This window comes from Lactuca saligna, chromosome 5 (assembly GCF_052625555.1).
Source record: "Lactuca saligna cultivar CGN05327 chromosome 5, ASM5262555v1, whole genome shotgun sequence".
Lineage (NCBI taxonomy): Eukaryota > Viridiplantae > Streptophyta > Magnoliopsida > Asterales > Asteraceae > Lactuca > Lactuca saligna.
In genome coordinates, this window is record NC_136421.1 from 193,279,625 (window position 1) to 193,289,834 (window position 10,210).

General features: G+C 36.8%; 1 pseudogene; it reads left to right on the forward strand.

The window, feature by feature from the left end:
- The first annotated feature begins 2,494 nt into the window (after positions 1-2,494).
- On the forward strand, positions 2,495-3,085 carry LOC145046099 (stellacyanin pseudogene; annotated as a pseudogene).
- The last annotated feature ends 7,125 nt before the right edge of the window (positions 3,086-10,210 follow it).

Below are 10,210 nucleotides of genomic sequence, written 5' to 3' on the forward strand. Positions count from 1 at the left end.
TGATACCAACTGTGACATCCCCAAAATCACAGTCAGAAAAGACCGATTTTTGTTTATGCTTTATAAAAATCAGAGTACTTCATTTTATAAAAATGTTGCGGAATTTGTTCCCAGAAAAACATGGTAAATACGTTATTAAAACATTTTCGAAGAAACGTATTTATTTCATTTTAAAACGTTTGGGATGTCATCATTAATACAGAAACATAAGCATAAACAGAACTTATAATTATTTACACTAGTGATCTACATCTCTTTAAATCTCTCAGTGTATTGTGACTTCATATCAACACCTGTGATATAAATAAACTGAGTGGGTCAGGTTGGGAAACCTAGTGAGCACATAGGGTTTTCAACCCACAATAATATAATTATTATTTTTAAACATCAAACAATCAACCCAATTACCCATTCCCGTTATCCTCACATTACGTCCCTAAAACATCTAACACAAGGGACCTAGTCAAAGGACTATCATTGGGATGGAGTATATCTGGTGAGCACACAGTTCACACAGTTCGAATAAACACACAGTTCGAATAAACACACAGTTCGGTTAAACACATAGTTCGAATAAACACCTACAGGTTGCGAGCCTGTTAGTGTTCCACTGGACTGTCTACAATAGTCCGTGATCGTCATCTATACTCCGCTAGATGACTAGATCATCAAGAACATCTATAACGAGGCATCTCATTATTTCATATCATTGGGATGGAGTATATCTGGTGAGCACACAATTCACACAGTTCGAATAAACACACAGTTCGGTTAAACACATAGTTCGAATAAACACCTACAGGTTGCGAGCCTGTTAGTGTTCCACTGGACTGTCTAGAATAGTCCGTGGTCGTCATCTATACTCCGCTAGATGACTAGATCATCAAGAACATCTATAATGAGGCATCTCATTATTTCATTTTATCACACAGCAACTAATACATCTACCCATGTTTTACCCAACACATTTTGTAGATATAAAATACATATACAGTTTAAATCATTGAAAACATGTATAAAATGTTCATCCAGCATAGATAGCAAGTATACAGATAATATACACACACATCACGTAATTTATATAAAATACTTCATATCTATGTGTAAGCTGAAAGTAACTATGCACTCACCTGAGTAGGTGGTGACTTAGCACTCGGACAACGCTTCGATACTGTCAAAACGATATTCCTTCAATAAAACCTAGTACCGATACCACTAGAGTTTAGTTTAACGATAACCGCGACAAATTAATAGTCTGACTATTATTATTATTATATAAGAGTTAAATAACACTCAATATAACTCATAATAATATCCCAAATAATTATTTTCAGGTCCTAATAATGTTACTATAATTAATTAGAAGCTATATTAAAACTAGCGTAGGCGTAGCTCACTTACAACGAGTTTTTCGCAAAACCAGGCTTCGCTGAAGCAGCATTTCCCAAGCTGAAAGGCTCTTTTCTCGGAGCCGTCGGGTGCTCCGGGGCTTCCGCCTCGTGCTGGGGAGTTACCCTAGGCTTTAGGGGGTTAGGGAGGCTTAGAGAGAGAAAGAAGGTTTGGGAGGTGTGAAGAAGAGGCTAGACCCGACACCTCTATTTATAGTGCAAAAATATGATGGACTCGCCGAGTAGAGGGGACCTACTCGCCGAGTTGGTCCATGTGGTGGCCTTCTGGTGGTGCCACGTGTCCAATTCTGGTGGTGCCACGTCACCCCCTATCGCGTATCAGCCTTCAAACTTAGAAAAATCACAACTTTCGCGTACGAGCTCCGTTTTCGACGTTTTTTATATTCACGCGTAGGTAAAATCAAGATCTACAACTTTTGTTTAGACTCCGTCGGCTAATGCTCGACCGATCTCAAATTTAACAGTAAGAGGCGTTTAGACTGTTAAATGACTGCTAAGAATTCATAACTCCTTCATACGGACTCCGTTTTCGTCTGTCTTTTTACCGTTGAGTTCCTATTAATGAGATCTTCAACTCTCATTTAGGTCACGTAAGCGAAAAACCGCTCGAACTAAAATTCGAGTTTCGGGCTGTACACTACTAAGCCGAATCTTAGAAAAATCATAACTTCTTCATACGAAGTCAGATTTGAGTGTTCTTTTTATGGATTTTCTCGGTTTAACATATTATACGACTTTCGTTTAGATCACTAAGGCTAAAAAGTCCTCCATCGTAAATTCACTATTTACGCTTCCCGATGCCGTGCCGGTTCCGTCGCGAATTTCAACGGGCCATAACTTCTTCGTTATAACTCGGATTTCGGTGTTCTTTATATGTACGGAAACCTTGTGACATATTCTAAAACTTGGTTAAGACATTTATTCTAAATAATCTTTTGTCGAAAAGTCATTTTTGATCCCTATTGCCTCTAAATTGACTAGCTCGGATCTGCGGGCGTTACAGTACGGCCCGGATACGTATTAGGTAATCAAACATATCTTTTGGATTTTGAGCGGTGGTTTGTTGGAAATCACAATGACAAAGGATGACAGGTTTAAAGTTCAATTTGGCAATGATGATGGCGCTAATGCTTGCATCTGTGCAGTTTCAAGGCACGGCAGCTCAAACTACCCATGTGGTCGGTAACGCCTTGGGCTGGAATATTCCTCCCAACGGACCTTCTGCTTACACCACCTGGGCATCAACTCAGACCTTCAGAGTCGGCAATGTTCTTCTCTTTAACTTCATCACCGAATTTCATAACGTTGCTGAAGTCTCGCAGGCGGCTTACGGCCCATGCTCCGCCGCCAACCCCATCTCCATCGTCACCACCGGCCCTGCTAGAGTCACCTTGAAAGCACCTGGAACCCACTATTACGTCTGCACCGTCGGAACTCATTGCCAAATTGGTCAGAAACTAACAATCAACGTCTCCGCCACGTCTGCCACCCTTCCAGCAGCACCAGCACCCGCCACTCCTGCTCCCGTTTCTCCACTCACAGTTAGCACCATTCTACCACCGCCATCGCCCAGTTTTGCTCCATCTTACAAGTTTCACCGCCGTGGTACCCGTCAGTTTCTTGGTGACGGCTTTAGCTTTCTTTTATTAAGGTTGTGTTTGGCGCGCCACAGCTAGCTGATAAACTAGCTTATTTTTCAAGTTTTTTTATGTGGTCGTGTTTGGTAAGCCAAAAAGTAGCTTATAAGCTAGCTTTTTGAAAAGCTACTTAAACTAGCTTTTTAGGAGGTTTTTTAAAATTTTCCAAATACACCCCTTAATTAATTATAGAAACACATATTTTTACATGTCCTTTTATGTAATTTTATATATTTCAACTAGATTTTCAGTTAGTTTTACCAAACGTTATTTTTTTATCAGCTAGCTTTTCAGCTATCAGCTAGCTTTTTATTTAACAGCTAGCTTTTCAGTCATCAGCTAGCTTTTCAGCTAGTCCGCCTAACATAACCTAAGTCCAGTGTTTACTTAGGTTGAGATATGTGTACGTAATTTGGTTTTGTTTGAATTTTTTTTTTTTTTTTTTTTTAATTTTATTCATATTTGCATGTACGTAAGGAGATTGATATTGCTCTATACTGTTTTATATGAGTAAGTATTTCTATTATATTCGGCTTTTTTCAAAAAAAAAAAAAAACAAAAAACAAAAAACAAAACCTGGAACTACACCACGGAATCAATATTACTACGTCATAATTGGATATGTTACAATTATGATAAATTTTAGAAAAGGGGAGCTCGACTTGTTTTTTTTTTTTTTAAATCGAATTTAAAGATATTGTGGTAACATGAAAGACTAACCACTCATCTTTACGTGAAGATTCTTCCGGAGTGACGTAAATTTTATGCTATAAAGGGTTGATATATATATATATATATATATATATATATATATATATATATATATATATATATATATATATATATATATATATATATATATATATATATATATATATATATATATATATATATATATATATCTTACTATACTTTGCAAAATCCTAAAACACCTCCAATTGGGAATAGTTACTGATTCTGATAATGGATTTCGGTCCAATCTTATTGTCTGCAAATTAAGAGGTCTTATTATGAATGTGAGGATTGATAAATTTGAAGCTCACGATTTCTTCTGACATGGATAACCATAGGAAAAGACAGAGCTTCAAACTCTTTGGTGGATGATTTTTTTTATTTTTTTATTATTTTGTTGGGTGGGAGAGATGATAAAAGCAAACCACTGTTGGAATCCTAAGTCGATAAGGACTTGGAGACCAAGCAATCGAATTTATGGAAAGTCTAGTTTATGTCATGTTGGTCATAAATTTCCTAGTCTAATACAAGTTGGTATGTTAGGCTATATATACGTGTCCATAATCGAGTTTATGATTATGAGAACAGATTGTAAAAATATTGGTTTTGAGTGATTTTCCAATTAATCAAATAGTTATTTTGGTTATTTGTTTTGCATTCTTGTTTTCAAAACTTTAATTGGTATCAGAGCGAGGTGAAGACTGTGCCGGTTTGAGAGTCGGTTTCAAGAATACCGTAGCCTTTCGTTGTTGGACAGACGCAGCGGGAACCAGGTTCGTTTTAAGGGGGTGTGGATTGTTTTTTATTACGAGTTGAAGCATCTCAACAGCAGCCTCAATTTTTCTTGATCGGGCTGGTTCTAAGGTAGAGAGAGACCAACCTGTCACACCCCCAAACCAAGGATGGCGGAAACGTCCGGGGGTGTAGGACTTCATGTATAGTATCATAACCACAATTTCAATAGTAATTTAAGCAAACACAACCAACATATATATAATTGAAAAAGTTACATCACTTGTATGAATTACATGTTTCAAAATCAATTACAATATGTTGACAAAATATGAAAAGTTTGACGCCTTAACGTCCCATCCTCAAAAGCACTTGATTACCTGTTTAGTGTTTTCCTGAGAATACAAGTTGTTTGAAAAAGTGTCAACACAAAGGTTGGTGAGTTCATAAGCTTTTATTAATAAACTTAGTAGAAGTCTTTCACATGTAAATGTTGCGTTTGTTTCAGAAAAATCCGATATTTTCCTTGAAATCCGTAAAATGTAGCCTCATAACCAAAGACCAAAATGTATAAGAAATCATCATTACTTAGTAGAAATGTCGTGAGTTTAAAATGATATGGAAAGTAAATTTTTAATCAACCTAAAACCTACTTCGGTTTTATGAAATCCCATAAACTTTATGAATTGTTAACTCCCTAGGTGAGTCGCTATAATCATACTGTGACTATGTAAACCTGCCACAACATTTCTCAGGCATCGCGAAAATGAAATGACATTTGTCACCCGTAGACCTGCAGGTCCCACTGTAGCTAGCAGCAAGGTGTGGGGTGTCAAACCCAATATAGATCTATATACAAGTATCACGTTCTCCCTCAAGGAGATTCTGATTATAACTACCAGGAATTATATCCCGCACTCGGACGTACGGGGAGAGAGAGAGTCTCACAACATAGGTTAACAAGTTTACGTGGAATGTGTGTGGATATAAATCTTTCTTGTATGAATGTACCCTTTTTGTACGAGTGTGTTGAGTGATGTATCATAAACTATACCTATTATAGTTTATCTAAAATGTATGTAATATGCATGAATTCGTTTATGGAAATGTATTAGTGTTGTGAATTTATCAAACTATACTTTTTATAGTTACATAATACGTGTTCTAAAATGAATGAATAATATTTAATATGAATGACTTAGTTTCAGTTCATAATGATAAACTAACAAGGAAACACATTCAAATATTAGAACTTATGATTATACACTTTGCTCAACATAATACAAAGTGTTATGATATTTACATGCTGTTGGCTAACTTTAGCCATTCTGCGCTGTTTTGGAAAAATCATAGAAAATTCATACGAAGTCGAAAACTAGATCCGTAAATTCTGAGAGTTCACAAAATGTGTCTAGTTTACTCATAATTTTTATCACGATTTTTAATGACCTCCAACTTGGGTGAAAAAGTCCATAATCACAGACTGGTCCGGATTGTTGTTTGAAATGATAGGCAGTTTTGTAAAAATCAACATAAATTGTAGAAAAATCGTATGGAGATGTGCAAGTAGTCATTTTAAAGCTACAAACTTGAACTATTTGAACCTTGTACAGTTTTGAAAACAAAAATGTTTAATATGCCCAAAACAGTCTGTGAATGGAGTTGAACTTTTCTGATGAAGGCTGTTAGAAATATTTAGTTATGTTCTTGATGTTTTAACTTGTATTCCCCCCCCCCCCCCCCTGAAAACTTGAGAAAACATGAAAATGTAGGGGTATGAACTCACCTTAAGTGATTTCAGTAGATGATTGTTAAAGAATGGAAGTGTTTAATTCAAGAACACTTGGAGATGCCTTGAAGGTTTTCGAGAATCTAAGATTATAGTTATGGAGTTTGTGTAAGCAATCAAAGATTTGAGTAGAAGGAAGTGAAATAATAATAGGGAGGATGAATTTTTACTTACTAAGAGTGGAAGAACACTTGAAATCAGCCTTGAATCTCGAAAATTTGTGTAGAAAAAGTTTGAGAGAAAAGTGGTGTTTGTTACTTAGTGGAATGAGAGAAATGAGAGAAAATGAGGAGTGTGGTTGTTTGTTCCAGCTCAAAAAACGTGGGAGTGAGTGAAATTTGAGTGTAAGGGGACATTGAAGTAACATAGGTAAGGTGGGGAGGTATGGCTGGTCATAGAGTGGGTGTGGGGTGGTTGCTTGTGTCATAAGTTAAGGCAAAGTCAACACTCCACCTTAAATAAATTCCCCATTAGATCTTTATTATTTAGATAATGATTTTCATAAAAATATGTTTAAATTATGAATATTTAGAGTTTATTATGTTAAAATATGATTTTTTGGGTGACAATCCCGCGTTAAAATAATTAAAAACGGGCCTTAAATGCAAAACTACGCGAAAACCGGGAAGAAAGGCATTCCCAGCGAGACCTCTTGGTCCCTAGGCTGAGGTTCGGTCCTTGCTGGGGGCTGTAGCCGGAAACGAAACGAACAGAGGGAAGCGAAAGGGGCGAGGAAGCGAGAGGCGAAGGCGAGAGGGGGTTCGGTCCGGAGATAAGAGGCGACGCGTCCAACCGAAAGGTGCTGAATGAACAGTGGTGAACAGTACCTTCGGGTTCGGTTCTTCCAGGGCGAGGTTCGGTTCCTCTTAAGCGGGGTTCGAGTTCGGTTCCTCTTAAGCAGGGTTCGGTTTCGGTTCTTCCAGGGCGAGGTTCGGTTCGGTTCCTCTTAAGCAGGGTTCGGTTTCGGTTCTTCCAGGGCGAGGTTCGGTTCGGTTCCTCTTAAGCAGGGTTCGGTTTCGGTTCTTCCAGGGCGAGGTTCGGTTCGGCTCCTCTTAAGCAGGGTTCGGTTTCGGTTCTTCCAGGGCGAGGTTCGGTTCGGCTCAGGAGGGTTCGGCTCCTCCTTGCTCTCAGTCCCTAAGAGGACCTTCGGGTGCTAAGAAGCTTCTCTCTTCTCGAGAGGTTTCGGTTCCTAATGTCTATTTTTCTCGTTTTTACCCCGTTTTAAGCCGTTTTTGACACGGTTAAGTGTCGGAATGACCCGAATGACTCTAAAAAGTTACGGGAAACTTTGGAGAGAGATTTGGGAGAGATTTTACATACTTGGAGAGATTTGGGAGAGATTTGACATTCTTGGAGAGATTTCTCATACAGAGAGATATTTGAGAGAGATTTCACATACTTGGAGAGATTTGGGAGAGATTTGACATTCTTGGAGAGATTCTTATACAAAGAGATATTTGAGAGAGATTTCACATACTTGGAGAGATTTGGGAGAGATTTGACATTCTTGGAGAGATTTCTCATACAGAGAGATATTTGAGAGAGATTTCAAGTGTGGCATTTGTGAGTGTTTGGCTCCGCTAAGCAAGTTTCTTGAGCCCCGTTAAGTCATGGTTAAGGATCCCACACACTCCCAATGAGTATGCAACATGGTTTTTATCAGTTTAGTTCATTGATTAGCACTAGGGCTTAGGAAATTTTTAGCACAAGATTTTTCTCAAGTGATGTTTTCCCATTAATATAGCAAGTTATACAGTATGAACATAACACAAACCCTAATACACAAGGTTTAATCGAGTTGACCGGCTTGACTTGATGACTTGACTTGACTCAAGATTGACGATTGTCACACAACCGGAGGCGCAAAATAAATGGACGGGAAGACGTCAAAGTGGGTGACTTTGATTTGGTTCGTTTTGCGGGTCACGGAAGACGATAAATGTGGTCGTGACCTAGTCTTGTTGTTAGGTGGAAAGTTGCTCTCAGAACAAGCTTGATAAAGAGGTCGGGTGGTGAAAAGAGATAATAAGATGTTGATCGGGTTGAAGAATTCTCTAGAAGGACTTAGATATTCGGGGGTGATTGTTGGAATCCTAAGTCGATGACGACTTGGAGACCAAGCAATCTAATTTATGGAAAGTTTAGTTTATGGCAAATTGGTCATAAATTTCCTAGTCTAATACAAGTTGGTATGTTAGGCTATATATACGTGTCCATAATTGAGTTTATGATTATGAGAACAGATTGTAAAAACATTGACCTCATGTTTTTGAGGAAAAAGATGGTAAATAATGTTTTATATACCTAGTCTTACTCTATTTTTTAACCATTTTAACACCCAAAAACATAATTATGGTATATTCGATGACGTAACTTACTAGATTGTCAAACACATATTTTTATTAACACAATAAAAAACCTTACCTGTAGTGACGATAAAAAAATTCACATTGATTTCGACAGTCGTCGCTAAAGGGTCGCCGCTATTACAGCGTTGCAAATACTTAAGTGTGGTCGCAATTACTATCATCGCTAGTACTCGTCATTGATAAAATGCCCTATCGTCGCTATTAGTGCCACCTCCATTAATATTCCTGCCACCAGTCAGAGTATTTTCCGGCAACGCTTCCCAGAGGCAAGCGTCGTCGCAATTGGCACATGTCATCGCAAATATTGTCGCCCATAATGTTTTTTTTAAAGTATTTATTTATAATAGTAGTTTATATATTATAAAATACAGATTTTTAAAAAATATAGAAAATTATACATACCACATTAAATAAAACATCAAATAACAAAAAAATACACACCAAAATACATGAAACGTTATATATACCAGATTACATAAACTATCTAATAAATCCAAATAAACATTAAATATATCATCTATAAACTATCTAATAAATCCAAAATAACATCATCAATAACATAAAACAAGAAATATTTTGCGTCTTCACCTTCCCCATCGTTGTTGATTTGGTTCTTGAACGAACAGATAATATCTCCAATTGTCGTCACAAACGTCGTGTTTTAAAGAAAAACATTAACATCCACATCCTACAAAATATTTATATAAGTTCAAAAATACATACTTTGTCATTAACAATTTAACAAACTATCAAACCACCAAATGAATTAATTTGTTAACAATTTACCAAACTATCAAACCACCAAATCAATTAAGTCTTTAATAATTTTACAAACTACCAAACTACAAATTCATAACAAATGAATTAACCACTTAACAAATATGCAAAGTATCAAAGTACCAAAAATTACTATAAATGTGTCAAATTCTTGACAATATAGCAAAACTATCAAATTCTTTAAGAGTTTAATAAGTATTAGTGTTGGTTATGGTGCTTGTGACTTTGACTACCATTGGGATGGAGCACTTGTACCCACTGTAGAAGGAGTTTAGTCCTGATGTCTCTCGGATTCCCCATTCAAGCACCTAACACCTTCTCAAATATTGCGACCCAATCAATGGAGGTCGGATCACCATCGGATTCGGTTATGTTTTGAGTCTTTAAAGCAACATCACTAATTAAATCATTTTGTACTTCACAAAGATTGTTAATATACTTCAAAAATAACACAAAAAAAAAAGTACAATGTACTTCAATTTAAAGTAATAAAAACAATAATATTGGTCTTCAACTAACAAGATCAACTGTCACACCCCAAAACCAAGAACGGCGAAAACGTTCAGGGGTGGAGGACGCCATGTGAAGTATCATAACAGTGTAAAGTAGTATACAAGCAACAACATCATTCATTGCATTAAAAGTAAAGTTTTAATGCATGTGTGTTCTTTGATAGTAATAAGACACCAAAATATGTAATTAAAATAAAAGACGAGTCTTGTCTATCCTCCGTCTTCTCGAAACCTGTTCATCGTACCTGTCTAC